Genomic DNA, 17,709 nt, shown 5'->3' on the forward strand with positions numbered 1-17,709 from the left:
AGGTGATGGAAAGAAAACCTGGAACGAAGTAGAGAAGGGACCATGATAGATCATTACAGAGTGTTCACGGGATGACTTCCATGTACAAGAGACTCAGTACAGGATAACCTTCTCAATCTTCTCTTGAAACGTGCATATACTCCCATGATTAAATTAGGAGAAGGCTTCTCATACAAATAGGGGAGAAATAGGGCTGAACAGAAAGGAGGCAGCAGCTGCAGCAAAGATCCACTGACCCATGGCCTGGAAAGGAGGCTTGTGTTTGAGTCTGAAGCACTATGGGAGAAGTGCTATAATAGTGCTGACAGTAATAAACTGCCACATCTCCAGCCTGGAGGCTACTGAAGGTGAGAGTGTAATCTGTCTCAGACCTGCTGCCAATGAACTGGTCAGGGACCCCGGGTGCCTGGGTAGATGCCCAGGAGATGAGCATCTTAGGTGCCTGTCCTGGTTTCTGCTAGTGCCAGGCGAAGTAGTTCTTATTGTCAAACGTGTTTAAAAGACTCTGACTGGACTTGCAGCGATGATGACCATCTCTCCTGGAGACACAGCCAGCAAGCCTGGAGACTGGGTCAGCCTGATATCCCCACAGGCACCTGCAATCGGGAATAGACAGTGACTACACGTTCTATCACAAAGATATTAAAATGTACATCTAAAATATATTTTTAATCATAAGTAATCAGACTGTTTTCAGATGAAATTTTTCACTCTACATGTCAGAATCACGTTTCCAATTTTCTAAAAGGACAGTCATTTAAACCTTCACCTGAGATTCAGATACCAGGAAGATGAGAAATTTGGACTGCGACTCCATCTTGTTAAATTCACTCTTCTGATGCCCCCAGGCCCCATCTCCGAGAAACTCCATGAATAGAGCTCTGAGAAGCCAGCCTGGTGCCCGAGAAGCCTATGCAAAGCATTAGAGAGGAAGGGAGCAAAAGCGTCTGTGCAGTGAGCTCTGAAGACAATGGAAAGAGGAGACCAAAATACTATTACCCTAGAAATATTATTATATGGCTACGACTGCCCAGGAATCAACTTAAGACTATAATTTTTAATAAAGTTTAGCAAAGTTTCCTAATGGAAAATATTTTTTACATACACTATATTCTTGCAAATAAGATGCAGTCAAGTTGAAAGCATAAATGACTTTTGAAATAGACTATATATGTCTGTGAGGATATAATTTCAAAACTTAACTGAAACATTAATATGGTGTCAGTGCATGGACTGCATGTGTGTCACTGGATATAGTGAGGGTACAATGCACAGATTTATACCTCTATCTCAGATTCTCTTCTTAATTTTAATTGTATACTTTAAATTCTTCTCAGACAACTCAAAGGCACAACTCAAAGGCAAATACATCCAAATTAGACCTCTGATACCTCCCTCATCACAAACACTATCTGAAAAATCAGTTATCCAATACATAAGAATTCTCCTTGTCACCGCTATTTAGGCCAACTAATTTCTCAAATAACATCTTAGAGTCTTCCTAGATTCCTGTCACTAGCAGACCTAAGGTGCCACAGCTCCTCCTGGGGGGAAATTGGCGAAATAGCTTCAGCTTTCAAGTTGTGATAGAGCGGTTCCTCATTTATTCCCACCCCTTTCCACCAAAATATAAACTTACACAATTAGCAGTATCATGAACTCTTCTAGGCAGGGGGGATTTTGAACAAATTAAACAGAGCCCCAGCTGCATAGAGCAAACATTGTAATGGGAGGGACGGATAATAAACAGATAACATTTCTCTGTGGCTCCTCCCCTGCTCCCCGAGTTCCTCCCTTGCAGCAATGCAATTACTCAGGACAGGTGGGACAGTGGGCATCTGGGCCCACTTAGCGTACCCTCATCTCTCAGAATGGACAATCAGAGGAAGAGGGAGCAAGTTGGTGTAGCTGAACACTTGTGTTTTCTGAAAAAAGAGTCAATTGCAGTCTCATTAATTGCCTGATATCCAAATTACCTCATGATTAAGGATAGTGATTTTTTAAGGCATAATTTTCCTATAGCATGAAACAGCCCAGCACACAGGTCAGTGACAAGAATCAATGTTTTGACACAATATATAAAAATGAAGTAGACTCAGTTTTAGCAGAGGGTTTTTTAACGTTTCTTATTTATTTGCAGTGCAGATCACTTTATTTCTGTTTTAACCTTCCTTTTTTAAAATTTATTTTTTATGTATTTTTTTTTCCTGGGCTAGATAAGAGAAAAGGAGCTTTCCCCTGTTATATTCCTTGGGTTTGCTATAACTTCTCATTAAAGTTACTGCTGTGTTTTTTTCTGTGATCTGTAACTCAGAGTTCTACGACAAGTAGAAGTATGGACGTTTGTGTTTTCTCCTCCAACATATCTATTTACTATTTTAAAACGTTCAATTGCTGTTTGGTAGACTGTTTGGCTTTGGAAATGCTGATTTCAACCCAGGGAAGAAATGCAGGACAGTGATGAGCCTCTCAGAGAAACCATCTCCTTGGCTGCAATGACCTGTCAATGGATGGTCATTATCTAAGCTTGACTACATGGAGAGAATGTCAGATTCCTGATGGAATGCGAGGAATGAACACAGAACATAAAAGGAAGTACATAATTATGGGATCTATGGGCATCCAGACTAAAGTTTCCCTTAATATGTAACTGGTACAAAGGTAGACAGAGTGCAGAGGAAGGACACTAAGTCATATTAGATCTTAGTGATGCAAATTAGATCTTACTGATACCAATGAGATATTGAATTAAGTCTTTCTCTCAGTCTGACCCTTAGAATTTTCTTTTGTAAGATTTTAAAATGCTTCAAGAAATACTTACATATGTAAAAGCTGACCCCTGAGCCATCACTGACACAGATGGTACCAGGACCACTGTGCACAGACAGGCTTTCGACTCTGAGTAGCAGACACAAGTTTGCTGTATTTGCAGCCTCCACTTGAGGGCTTGGGGCTTCCCTGGCCTGACTACATTGATAGCATAACTGGCTTTGACTCTATCTCCAATTTCCCTTCCTCCTTATGCCCTATGCAAATCACAGTAATTCTCCAGGTGATATCCTGGGGATATTCTTGGTCTTCATCCTGCCTTAGAGAAAACTCATCCTCAGCAGCCTCACCTGATCCAGAGTTTTAGGTTTATCCTGACCCAGACTCTAATTCCAGGGTTATCGTCTTGAGTTGGAGGAAGCAATGGTGATTTTTAGAAGATAATCGCTGTGGCATCAGTAGTCAGAGGCTTCATGCTGATGAGCTGTGGGAAATAAGATCAAATGGCAGCAAAAGCATGGAATATGGAAGTTTCCAAAATAAGAATAAGGTATAGCCCATTTGGTTTACTGGAAATTAAAGAGACCTATGGCCTTGGACAATGATGTATGTGTGAGTTACCCACCCTTCAAAGAAACATGGTGTTATCTTTGTGTATCTTCACTGAATGGCTTGGTCATATAAGGGTAATAAGAATGGCAGCAAAATGCCCAATTATTGCCCAATGGACTCATGAACAAAGTGATCACAGTGGCAGGGATGGAGCTTATGCATGGCCTCAGTGAAATGGACTTTCATTCCCTACAGCTGATCTGGCTGTGGCCACAGCTGAGTGTCCAATTTGTCAGATGCAGAGACCTACACTAATTCTCTAATATGGCACCACTCCCCTGGGTGACAAGCAGCTACCTGGTGGCAGGTTGATTACATTAGACCACTTCCATAATGTAAGAAACAGCATTTCATTCCTACTAGAATAGATAGCTACTCTGGATATGGATTTACCTTCCCTGAACACAGTGCTTTTGCCTGAACTATGATCTGTAAACTTACGGAAAGCCAATAGTCCTAAGCAATTTTATATTCTCTGGACACAGTGTTTAGCTGCTACAATCAAATATGAATTAATTAACTTACCATGGGTAAGTAGCTTCTCTTGCTTAGCTAACAAATGTGCCACTCAAAAACTTAGTTTGGCGGCAGCCTCATTTTCATTTTTTAGTTTTGTGAATAAATTCTGCTATGAACAGCTATTGTGTTTTAAATTTTCTAATTTTTGAAAGTCATGAATAGGTATTGGATTTTGACAAATGATTTTTCTGCACCTAATGACATGATCATATGAAATTTCTTCCCTCTCAATCTGTATATCTTTTATTTCCATTATTTGTCTTATTATGTTGGCTAGAACTTGTAGTACTATGTGGAAAAGGAAGTGAGAGGGAATATCCTTTCCGTATCTTAGCAGGAAAGCTTCTAATTTCTCACCATTAAATATGGTGTTATATGTAGATTTTTGTAGATGGACTTTATGACGTGCATCTACAAAAGGAAGTTCTCGTCTATTCTCAGTTTATTGAGAGTTTTTTCTTTATAATGAATGAGTATGGGATTTCTTTAAGTTCTTTTTCGGCATCTATCGATATGATTATGTATTTCTTCTTAATCTGTTGATATGAAGGATTACATTAATTGGTTTATTAATGTTGAACCAGCCTTGCAGATGTGGAATAAATCCCAATTGGTTGTAGTATATAATTCTTTTTAGATATTGTTGGGTTCGATTTACTAATATTTTGTTGAGGAATATTGCATCTATTTTCATGAGCAATAATGGTCTGTAGTTTTTTTGGTAATTTCTTCATTTTGGTTTGGCATTCTGGTTATGCTGGTCTCACAGGAACAGGAAGTATTCTCTCCACTTTTCTCTTCTGTAATATATTGTAGAGAATTGGTATAATTTCTTCCTTAAATATTAGATAGAATTCACCCATAAACCCATCTAGGCCTGGTGTTTTCCATTTTGAAAGCTTGTTAATTATTGATTCTATTTCTTTAATAGATATAGGTCTTTTCTGATTTTACAATTTCTTCAGTGTGAGCTTTGGTAGATTGTATTTTTCAAAAAGTTGGTTTATTTTATCTAGTTTATCAAGTATGTTATCTATAGTAATCCTTTACCATGTTTTAGTGTCCCTAAAATCTGTAGTGATGTCCTCTTTTTAATTTAATTCCTTGATACTTTTCCTTGCTCTGAAGTCTGGTCTGTCTGAAGCTATTGTGGTTTTCTTTTGATAGGTGTTAGCATGGTATATTTTTCTCCATCCCTTTACTTTTAATCTATATGTTTTTGTATTTACAATGGATTTTTTGTAGACTACATATAATTGGGAGTGTTTTTTAATGTATGCTGACAATCTCTTTTAATTGGTGTATCAATCCATTGATGTCTAAAGTGATTATTAGTACATTTGGATTAATGTCTACTGTTTATTATTATTTTGTATTTGGTGCCTTGGTTCTTTTTTCTCATTTGTCTCCACACTTTTTTTCTGCCTTTTGTGATTTCAATTGAGCATTTTGTATGATTCCATTTTCTTTCTTTCCTTAGCGTATCAGTGAAGGTGATCTTTTTTTTTTTTTTTTTTTTTTTTTTACTTTTTAAGTAGTTGTACTAGGGTTTGCAATAAATGTACAATTAATCCAAGTCAACTTTTATTTTACTTTTTTATGCTAGATTTTTTGTTAGAATGAAAGCTGATAAGAAACAACTTATAGAGAGAAAACTTTTAATATATATTCTTATGTGTAGATTATACAAGTGATGTTTGAATACATTCTTGTTATTACGAGACTACAATAAAGTACTTAGATTAAAAAGTAAAAGCCACTCTTTATATACCACTAGTGGTCTTTCTACTCTTCCAGTGATTTAATAAAATAATTTTTTCTTGTTTTTCCAAAATATTTTATTATTAAATTTTAATTTTTCATATTTATGGGATAAATGTGATATTTTGATATATGCATACAATGTGTAATGATCGAATCAAGATATTTAGGATATCCATCATTTCAAACATTCATAATTTCTATGTGTTGAGAATATTCAAAATCTTCTCTTTTAGCTATTTTTAAATGTACAATGTTATTGATAACTATTGTCACCCTATGATGTTATAAAAAATTTAAGCCTTTTCTCTAACTGCATGTCTGCACCCATCAACCAGCCTCTGTTTATTCCCCCCTTCCCAGTTTCTGGTGACTATACTACTCTCTGGCTTCGTGAGATCCACTACTTTAGCTCTTACATATGAGTGAGAAGAGGAAATATTTGTCTTTCTGCGACTGGTTTATTTCTAAGTCCACTTTTAATTAACATTAAACTGTTTCACAGGTAGTGCAAATATGTTATGATAGCTATGTATAGTCCCCATCTCCTATTCCCTTCATCATGACTGTCAATTATTTCACTTCTTGATCTCTCACTCCCCCCGTCCTTGTTTGCCTCGTTTCTGAGGAGGAGTAGTGTGAAATTTTTATCTTTGCTTGTCTACAAGTACTGTGACCTTTTTCTTTGGTTTCTTTCAAGATATTACCTTTGTATTTTTTTTTTCTGAATTTTGCATCTGATATGCCTAGGTATAATTTTTTGTTGTTGCTTTTTGCTGCAGGGCAACATTTATCTTTGTTTGGTGTTTTCTGAGCTTCCTGGACCTGTGATTTGGTGTCTGACATTAACTTGGGCGCTTTCTCAGTTGTTGCTTCAAATATTGTTTCTTCCGAATACTTTTACTTGGTTAATTTTCTTCTGAATATTTTTCACATTAAATTTACAAAACTTAATGTTAAATTAATAAAATCAAACGTTCTTCAATGAGTGAGTTGTTTATAATTGCGGGCTGTATTTAGAAAAGTTTTTAGAAACATTCTTGTACATGTCTTCTTGTGGATTTGTGCAACCACTTCTCTTAGGCATAGTCCTAGGAATGAAAGTGCTGAGTCGTAGGGTTGGCATAGGTTTGTCTTTACTAAACCTATGAATAATGATGCTGGGTGACTTTTCATATGTGTATTCTTTATTGGCTATTTGGATAACTTGTTTCTTGAGATATGCTTGTTTAAATCTTGCAATAAATGTGTAATTAATCCAAATCAACTTTTTTTCACCCTTTTAAGCTAAACTTTTTATTAGAATGAAACTCAATAATAAAGTCTATATACATAGGCTTGAGATGTGCTTCTTCAAATCATGCATTTGAAACCATGCATTTAAACAAGCACGTCTCAAGACTATGTGCATAGCCTTTCTTAAGTTCTTTATATATAGTGTGTATAGTCATTTTTTGAGTTCTTTGTATATTCTGATAACATTTTTGTTATAAATATGCTTTAAAATATCTTCTCCCCTTTTTCAATGTGTCTACTTACTTTATTAATGTTATCAGCACATCACTTTCAAAAAATGATCCTTTGGGGATTTTAACTGGATTGAATGAATTCTACATGTCAATTTTTAGGAAATTTAAATTATAACAATATTGAGTATTCTGCTCAGTGAACATGCAAAAAAATATTTACTGAACTCTTCTTTAATTGACAGTAGATATTTTATATGTTGACATCATATCCAAAGACTTGGTTAAGTTGTTGTTTTTATTGGTTTATTTGTAGATGGCCTAGGAATTTAGGTACACAATATACTATTAGCAATAAAGACATATTTCTATCTTTGCAGAATTGTAACTTTTACTTCTTTGTGCTGCTTTGTTGTATTTTCTAGGACCTTCAGTAAAATTTTGAATAGAAATGGTGCTAATGGATATCTACGTGTTTTTTTCTAATCTGGTTGATAAAATATTCAATAATGTATGACAGTGTGATGTTTGCAGTAGGATATTTTATGTACTTCATTAGACTAAGGAATTTCTCCTTTGTTTTTGACTTACTGAGAATTTTTACTATGAATGGCTGTTGACTGTTTTTAAATGATTTTAGCATCTATTGGGATATTCGTATAGTTTTTCTTTGGTATTCTGTCACCATGATGAATTATACAGATTCATCTTTTTACATTAAAGTAATTTTGCATTCCTGGAATATATTCTACTTGGTCATAATGAATTGGTGTACATACATATAGATATAATATTGATTATATAATATATATTGACACAGTCTCCAGCCACCCTGTCTTTGTCTCCAGGGGAAAGAGCCACTATGACCTGCAGGGCCAATTAGAGTGTTAGCAGCTGCTTGGCCTGGTACCAGCAGAAACCATGCATAGTCTTGTGGATGGATTTAATTTTCTCTCTATCTCTTTTGTTTTTCTTTTGAGACGGAGTCTTGCTCTGTCGCCCAGGCTGGAGTGCAGTGGCGCGATCTCGGCTCACTGCAAGCTCCGCCTTCTGGGTTCACACCATTCTCCTGCCTCAGCCTTCTGAGTAGCTGGGACTACAGGTGCCCGCCACCAAGTCCGGCTATTTTTTTCCATTTTTTAGTAGAGACGGGGTTTCACCGTGTTAGCTAGGACGGTTTCGATCGCCTGATCTCGTGATGTGCCCACCTCAGGTTCCCAAAGTGCTGGGATTACAGGCGTGAGCCACAGCGCCTGGCCTTCTCTCTTCTTAAAAATAATTTTTATGTCTATGTTCATGAGAAATATTGGTGTTTAATTTCATATTTGTAATGTTCCTATCACTTTTTGGTATTGAGATTACCCGAGCTCATATAATAATTTTGGAAGTATTTTCCCTTTTTTATTATCTTGAAAGTTCATTTAGTTTTGATATGGTATATTATTTAAACACTTAGTATAATTAACTAGTCCACCATATATGAGACAGGAGTTTATTCCAGATTCATTATTACTGTGTCAAAAAAGTTGCCATAAAAGTTTAATATCCTCCTTTTATGTTTTTACTTTCATAGTCTCTGTAATGATTTCCTTCTTTTCATTTCTGATAATGTATTCTGTGTCTTTTTCTCTCTCCCCTTATTTTGTCCTGTCCCTCTTCTTGGATAGCCATAGGCTTCAATTCCTTTTTGGTGCTGTGATAAGTTGGTTATTCTGAGTATGAGACTATTCACAGTTTTTATATGTAACAATTTGGAAAGGGTTATGACATCAGCCTCCCTTTCACCAAACTGTGACCTGTTCGAGCATTATCTACCAATCAATGCACAGTTTCTCTGCTTGTTACTGAAACAATTCAGATAAGCAGTACAGGATTTCAGTTTACATTTGGAATGTACCCTCCACAACTCAGAGGGAGTAAAGAAGATAAAATGATTAATAGATATAAAGTAGGTTTGAATAAGAAAATCTATTTAAGAAGGAAAGCGTAATCATTTCGGTTTAAACTAGCCTAGTAATTCTTCCAGGAGTGAGCCTAGTTTAATATCTCTCTCTCCATCATCATAAAGGTGTGGCACCTAATCAAATCTAAGAAACCCACCAGCTCTCTATGTTCACAACTGTGACTACTTTCTGTTATGATAGTCTTTTCCTCTACACTGCAATCTTACCTGGCATGTTACTCAAAGCAACACTTAGGAAAAAAAAATCCAGATAGAGCTAACAGGACTTCTCTAAGTAAGGGATATGTAAACTAGCTTGATTGTGGTAATCGTTTCACAATGTATGTGTGTATTGAAGTTGTACACCTTAAATATGTGTATTTACTTCTCTAGAGGTGTCTGGACCATCATTTCTCTGTCTCTAGAGGGAGCTATGGGTATGAAGAAGAGCAGAGCTTGTAAATCTTCCAGGCGCTTTTACTCTCACTGTCTTCCACAACAACAACCACCACCACCACAATCACACAGCACAGCACAGGCCTCTGTTTCTAGTGCTTTTATGTCATAAGTATTCTGCCTTTGACACAATTGGCACAATTGTGGTTGTCTTTGTACCCATAGTGCTGGGCCTAATTGGGTGTTGCTCTTTGCTAATTCTTACAGAGAATGAGAAATGAGGTGGCTTCAGAGAGCTCAGGAAAACAAACAAACAAACAAACAAAAAAAGCCAGGTAGTAAAGGAAAGAATAATTTGAAATATAAATTTCTGGGCAACTCCTTATTTTGTCTGTTTCAACCAAGCACCGAAGGAGATGTCTGAATGTTTTGGTGTCGGAAAGAGAGATGGGACCTCTCAATATGGTTGTACTAAACACCACCTAGTTGAGTCTAGGTAAATGGTATGGTGAGAAGACACAGGGATTAAATTTTTTGACCACAGGGGAGGAGTTTTACCCTCAGGCTGAGACAATGGTCTTTCCTAGCCTGACCACCTGGGCGGGGGCTGCTCAGTTCAGAGAAGAGGAGACAGGTGGTCTCTGCAGCTGGAAGCCCAGCACTTGCCCCAGCTGCTTTGCATGTCCCTCCCAGCTGCCCTGCTGTCGTATTAATGCCAGGATCGGAGCTCGAGGAAGAGCTGCTAGGTTAGTACCCAGAGGGAACCATGGAAGCCCCAGCTCAGCTTCTCTGCCTTCTGCTACTCTGGCTCCCAGGTGAGGGGAACATGGGATGGTTCTGCATGTTGGTGAAACTCTCTCAATGTCATGGGGTCCTAGGACCTGGCACCTCTGCTCAATAAGCACAATAATTAAAACTCAATGTAGATCAATGGTTCTGGATGTACTGGGAAGACAGTGGGTTTGATCTAGATTGCATGAGTGACTTTTCCATTTTATTCCAATCTCAGGTACCACCGGACAAGTTATATTGACACAGTCTCCAGCCACCCTGTCTTTGTCTCCAGGGGAAAGAGCCACTCTCTCCTGCAGGGCCAGTCAGAGTGTTAGCAGCTACTTAGCCTGGTACCAGCAGAAACCTGGGCAGGCTCCCAGGCTCCTCATCCACAGTGCGTCCAGCAGGGCCACTGGCATCCCAGACAGGTTCAGTGGCAGCGGGTCTGGGACAGAGTTCACCCTCACCATCAGCAGCCTGGAGCCTGAAGATGTTGGAGTTTATCACTGCTATCAGTATAGCAGCGGGTACCCCACAGTGATTCAACATGAAACAAAAACCTCCAGGAGACCATCAGTGTGTTTTGCTTACACCAGCTGTTTCCTTTACAGGCAGCTGCCATAGTGGCTGCTCAGCCTCAGCATTTCTGCCTGTATTTGGAAATTTCAGGGTTCTAAAGAGTAACTCCTTGATGAGATTTGGGCTCTGATTTCCAGAGTTTTTCTCAGACTGTTACACAGGCAGCTTCAGGAACCATTTCACCTCCAATGGTATTGGATCAGACTTATATGAGTGAATGTCTTTAAAGATATACCTGGTCACGCCCAGTGCAATAAGACAACAACAACAACAACAGCAAAGAACAGGCATTAAAATGAAATAATTAAAACCATCACAATTGGCAAATTAAAGAATTGTGTGCAGAGAAAATTCAAAAGAATATACAGAGAAAGTATTAGGGTTAATAAGGGAAATAGCAAGTCATTGGATTCAGGTTCAATACAGAAATATCAATTTGGTTTCTATATAACTGTAACACATGATGAAAAATGATGAAGTATCATTTGTGATTGCATAAAAACATTAAATATTTAGGAAAGAATAAAAAAGTGTAAAATTTCTACCCTGAAATATCTAGAATAACATTCAATGAAATAGAAGAGAACCTAAGGAAATAGAGGAGTATATTATGTCCAAGGATTGAAAGTTTTAGTATTATATGGATGTTAAGTCTTCACAAATTGATACGTTAATTCATCATAATTGAAATCAAAATTCTAAGATAATTTTTTTATAATGGAAAAGTATAAGCCGATTTTAAATTTTTTATGGGAATGTGAAGAGCATAGAACAAGCACAGCAATCCTGAAGAAGCACTGGAATAAAGTTTACAGTGCTCCATGCCAGGAATGTGCAGCTGGTGTAAGTTCAGCCACATTGTCCTGTGGAACAGAAGAGAATGTTCAGAGATAAACCCACCCATATACTGTTTACTTTTTAATTCCAAAGATGATGCTGCAGAAACTGTATGTACCTCTTTACAGAAAAGATCTAGGTCAATTATATACATGAATGGTCAGCTAGGATATAACAGGTCCTCAGCATCACAAATCACCAGAGAGTGACGATCACAGCAAGCAAACTACTGTTAAATCATAAGATGACTATACACTAATAAGACAAACCGTGCTAAACACAGCATAGGGAGTGGAGCATCTGGAACACTCAGACTTTGAGTCTGGGAATGTGGGGAAAAGACAGAGAGATCAGACTGTTACTGTATCTACATAGAAAGAAGTAGACATAAGAGACTCCATTTTGTTCTGTATTCGAGATGCTGTTAATCTGTGACCCTACCCCCAACCCTGTCCTTGCAAGAGACATGTGCTGTGGTGACTCAAGGTTAATGGATTTGGGGCTGTGCAGGGTTTGCTTTGTAAAACAAATGCCTGAAGGCAGCATGCTGGTTAAAAGTCATCACCATTTTCTTAATCTCAAGTACCCAGGGACACAAACACTGCAGAAAGCCACCAGGACCTCTGCCTAGGAAAGCTAGGTATTGTCCAAGGTTTCTCCCCATGTAATAGTCTGAAATATGGCCTCGTGGGAAGGGAAAGACCTGATCGTCCCCCAGCCTGACACCCGTGAAGGGTCTGTGCTAAGGAGGATTAGTAAAAGAGGAAAGAAGGCCTCTTGGCAGATGAGATAAAGGCATCTGTCTCCTGCCCGTCCCTGGGCAATGGAATCTCTCAGTGTAAAACCCGATATTGTATGTTCTCTTTACTGAGATAGGAAAAAACCGCCTTAGGGTTGGAGGTGGGATGTGCTAGCGGCAATGCTGCTCTTTATGCACTGAAAATGTTTATGGAGATGCTTGCATATGCACATCAAGGCACTTTTCCTTAAACTTATTCATGTCACAGAGATCTTTATTCATATGTTTTTCTGCTGACCTTCTCCCTGCTGTGACCCTATTGTCCTGCCACTTCCCTTTTTCTTAAAGATGGTAAAGATAATTATCAATAAATACTGAGGCAACTCAGAGACGGGGGCCAGTGCCAGGTCCTCTGTATGCTGAGCGCCGGTCCCCTGGGCCCACTTTTTCTTTCTCTATACTTTGTCTTTATGTCTCATTTCTTTTCTCAAGTCTCTCGTTCCACCTAATGAGAAACGCCCACAGGTGTGGAGGGGCAGGCCACGCCTTCATGGGAATTTTCAAGTGGCACTAAGCTGGAGAACTCACACTGAATATATAAATCTCCTGTGATCCATCCTTTCCACTCAGAAGCACATACAGGTGTGCAGCGGAACACATGGGCAATAATGCTTATAGTATTATTTGTAAGAGTGACAAACGGGGAGGAGCCCCAGTGCCAACCAGCAGTTGAACAGTTATTTCCATTCAGTGTTCTGATGACTGAAAATAATTGTATCATTGGAAGAACAGAGAGGGGTTGATCCTGCCAGAACACAAGTCAGTTAGATGATTAGCTGAGCGTGGTTGTGCGCCTGTAGTCCCAACTACCCCTGTGGCTGAGGTGGGAGGATCCCTTGAGCCCCGGAGTTTGAAGCTGCAGTGAGCAATGATTGCACCACTGTCCTCCAGCTTGGGTGACAGAGCTAGAGACCCTGCCTGTAAACGTAAATTAAAAAAAGAAAGAAAGAAAGCTCTAAGTTTTTTCTTTTCTTTTCTTTCTCTCTCCCTTCCTTCCTTCCTTCCTTCCTTCCTTCCTTCCTTCCTTCCTTCCTTCCTTCCTTCCTTCCTTCCTTTCTTCCTTCCTTCCTTCCTTCCTCCCTCCCTCCCTCCTTCCTTCCTTCTCTCTCTCTTTGTCTCTCTCTTTGTCTCTCTCTCTTTCTTTTTCTTTCTTTCTTTTTTCTTTCTTTCTTTCTTTTCTTTCTTTCTTTCTTTCTTTCTTTCTTTCTTTCTTTCTTTCTTTCTTTCTTTCTTTCTTTCTTTCTTTCTTTCTTTCTTTCTTTCTCTCTCTCTCTCTCTCCTTCCTTCCTTCCTTCCTTCCTTCCTTCCTTCCTTCCTTCCTTCCTTCCTTCCTTCTTTCTTTCTTTCTTTCTTTCTTTCTTTCTTTCTTTCTTTCTTTCTTTCTTTCTTTCTTTCTTTCTTTCTTTCTTTCTTTCTTTCTTTCACGCTTAGGATTCATCTCCACTGGTTGAAGATAGATCTGATTCCATTGAGGGATAAGGAGTAACTCCAGTTACTCATAACAGTGTGGAATTGTGATGTGTTGATGTTACTTTTATAATCTGTTTTTTAGAACTTGTTTTTATGCCTGACGCTTTTTCCTGTCTTCTGTATTTTTCTCTCTAAATACTTTCTGCATGTTATATTTCCTTTACATATCATCATGGAGAAAATTATACAAATTTTTCTTTTATCTTAAGTCTACATAAATCTACAGTTAGTATTTGTAAAGTTAAAGGAAGAAAGTCATTACGTTTCTCCTTATATTAATGTAGTATGACAGCAAAACTTGGTTTCTTTGACCCCAACCCCCAATTCTGCTCCCTGTTTTTACATGAGTAATAACATCATTTTTATACATAGATTATTGTATACTAAATTCTATTGTATTACATACCCTGTATTTGAGGAATTGTTCAAATGCAATGAATAGTTATAAACAAAGTTTCAAGCTACTTAGATTAAGTTCTTAGTTTCAGTGATTTCTATCCTCATCAACAGCCTTTAAAACCACAAATCACAGTTTATCTTCTTAACCCTCAACTATATTATTTCTACTCTTGACCAATTGAAATCAACCTTCCAAGATTTTCTATTTTTTAAATTTTTATGGGCACTATAATTTCTGCCTAGCTTCATAACTGCAAATTTATGTCATATTCATCATTCCTTAGGTCACTATCACATGCTTGGGTCGTAAACTTTTTTCTCTCAAAACTTTATGATTTTGTAGATATCATTACAACACCAGAGTAGAACGCCAAATTAAACCTAAATGTTATGTCTTGAGGAAAAAAACTTTTAGATATTTTGGCTTTTTATTTGATCATGATTTTTAAAAATGTTACAAATTATTTGTATGCTTTTTCTTGTAATAGACTTAGTCCTAGGATTGAGTGAATCTGTTCAATTTATAGTCAGTTCTTAGCGGACTCAGAAATATTACCTTAAATTATATATTTTTGTATTGTTTTTATTCAAATAATTCTGCTATAGCTCTAAAAATGTTTAATTCTTAGGTTTGGCTCTCTACACTGTTTTTTTTTGTTTGTTTTTGTTTTTATTTTTTAAATCCATTTCACCCTCTCTCTTTATTATACAATCTCATCATACTTCTAGAATGTGAAGAGGGAGCAGTGCTCCAGTGTGACTTTCACGTTGCAGACATGCTCCTTCATAGTGCTAAGTCCAGTTGCTATTGCCTTAAATATTGGTTATTTTTTAAAATAGTGAATTTAGGTTGTATTTTTCTCATTCACCAGCAGAGTTCATAGACCTAGACTTACATTTACACTTTTGTATTGCACATTTTTGTTCGATTTTCTTGTGGGATTATGATAGTCATTCTTCAATTCTATTGATTATGTGAAAACACTGCAGAATTTTTCTTCTGGAATCTGCATAAGATTTTTTCATTGCTTATTTTTATTGTCATCTTTCCCTCTCTCTTTCTTTTGTCTTTACGCTATCTTTGTACCATTTTTCTTTTTTCTTTCCTTTGAGATAGGGTTTCACTGTGTTCCTCAAGCTGGACTTGTACCCCTGGGCTCAAGTGATCCTCGTACTTCAACCTCCTGAGTAGCTGGACCTGCAGGTGAACAGCACTTCAACCAGCTTAATTATCAGCATTTGTCATTCTTATTTGCTATCAATTATTACAGTTGTGGTCTGTAATAATTATGAAGATGTTTAGATCAGATATAAGTTACTGTCATGGTTCTAACTTGCATTTTGTGTAGTCGGTTCACATGAGTTTATTACATTGTTACATATAAACATATTAATGAATGAGTGCTTGAATAAATAACTAATTATTACCACAGTTGTTGTCTGTAATAATTAATAGAAAATAAGAATGACACGTGATCATAATTACTTAACTATAATTTTTGGTTCATAATGCACTTTCATTTGTCCTTCCATGGCTCTTTCTTAGTTATTTATTCAGGCACTCATTTATTAATATGTTTGTATATAATAATGTAATAAATTCATGTGAACCTACTACACAAAATGCAAGTTAGAACCTTGACAGTAACTTATATCTGATCTGAACATCTTCATAATCCCATACACCTACCTCTTCCCACCAAGGTAATTACATTCTGAATCTTTCTTTTTTATAATTTGGCTTTCCTCTGGGAAGTTTATTTCTTCAATATGTATTTGTAAAAAGGTAACTCTATTCATTTGTTTAATACAAAAAAGAAATCATGCTAGTGATGTCTAACCTGTTATTCTTTTCCATTGTGTTTGGTGTGTTGTATATCTTTTTAAGAAAATCTTTGGCTATGTTTAGGTCATTAAAGATGTTTCTATGACATTTTCTAGAAGTTTTATTCTTTTCACTTTCATATTTAAGTCAATGATTCATTTAGCACTGATATCTATAAATGGTAAAATGTAAAGTTTAACATTCATTTCCTGGAGTTAATGGGAGGAGTGTCACAGTTTATCTACTAATAGATCTAATAGATCACACTGTTAGAGGAACATGTAGAATGAGAGATCTTCTTGCAATCCTCTCGGAGAATATAATCGTCTATGTTCATCTTTGCTAAAACAATCCACATTCTACCCATATGTAAAATACACTAATTCTCACCCCCAAATCCCAAGTGTTATTCCATGAGTGTCAGGTTAAAGTCCAAGATACTGTTATTTAAATCAAGTTCTGTTGTGAATGAGTTCTCTTGTCCATGGTTCTTTGAACGCTGTTCCTTCAGTCCTGTTCTTTTAAATCTGAGGACCTGCAAATAATAGTGAGACAGGAATGGCACAACTGCTATAGACCCTCCCATCCAAAAAGAGGGCAGTAATTTATATTCTTGTAGCGTATAAGGCGGCTTCCCTCGTGGGCCCTCCACTTGCAATCTCTCTTTCTCTCTCCCTCTATCTTGCTCTCACTTCCTCTGTTTCAACCCATATTTCTTATTCCTTTAAGCTTCTTCATGAGAACAAACCCCAATAATGAGTCTTAAAAAGTGTCTTCTATGTTGATCTCACATCTTATTCTTCCTACAGGCAGTTTTAGCTAAATGTTCTTTATAAATCCTTTTCTATTTTTACTTTATTATGACATTTTCCTCTTTAAATTACACATTATTGTTCTCCAATATAGCAGGTATGGCTGTAGTTATTTAAATTCTTTATTTACATTGTTCCACTGAAATCTAAATTCAAAATTTCCTTTAATTTGGAAACTGTCCTGACAGTTGTGATCAATCTTCGACTGAACGTTTCCAGAGTGAGGTTCATACCAGGAAAAGGGTTCTGTGTTCCAGCTGTTAGAGGAACCCCTGCTTACCAGGCCTCTCGTTTAATGAAACGTGCCGAGAGTGTCTCCATCCTAAAGTGAGTAGCTGAGCACCCAGAGGGCTGGGTGGGAGTCATACAGAATAAAAGGCTTTAGAACTAGCTTTAGTTTAACAGCATAGACAGTTGGCCAGTTTACAGTTGCCTGTGATTCTCTCTTTTATAGACATTATGAAAGACGAGGGAGACTGCAGCACAAGTTACAAATAAAGTATGAAATCACACCAAAAAGATGAACATGAGAAAGTAACACATAGATGAATCTGAGGACAACCATGCATCACTGTAGACAGACTATATACCAAGAACTTTGGGATTAGGCGAACTAAGGTCTAAACTCTTACTTTTCTTTTAGCTAATGTTTGAACTTAGGAAAGCTATTTAATGTATCAACCAGGTGATCCTTTAGGGGTGATTAAAAATATCTCACAGACATGATAGGAAGGATAGAGCAGATACTG

General features: G+C 37.2%; 1 gene segment (V, D, J or C); it reads right to left on the reverse strand.

Moving 5' to 3' along the window:
- LOC105481121 (immunoglobulin kappa light chain-like) overlaps nucleotides 1-17,709 on the reverse strand; it is a 290,214-nt gene that overhangs the window by 133,845 nt on the left and 138,660 nt on the right.

This window comes from Macaca nemestrina, chromosome 13 (assembly GCF_043159975.1).
Source record: "Macaca nemestrina isolate mMacNem1 chromosome 13, mMacNem.hap1, whole genome shotgun sequence".
Lineage (NCBI taxonomy): Eukaryota > Metazoa > Chordata > Mammalia > Primates > Cercopithecidae > Macaca > Macaca nemestrina.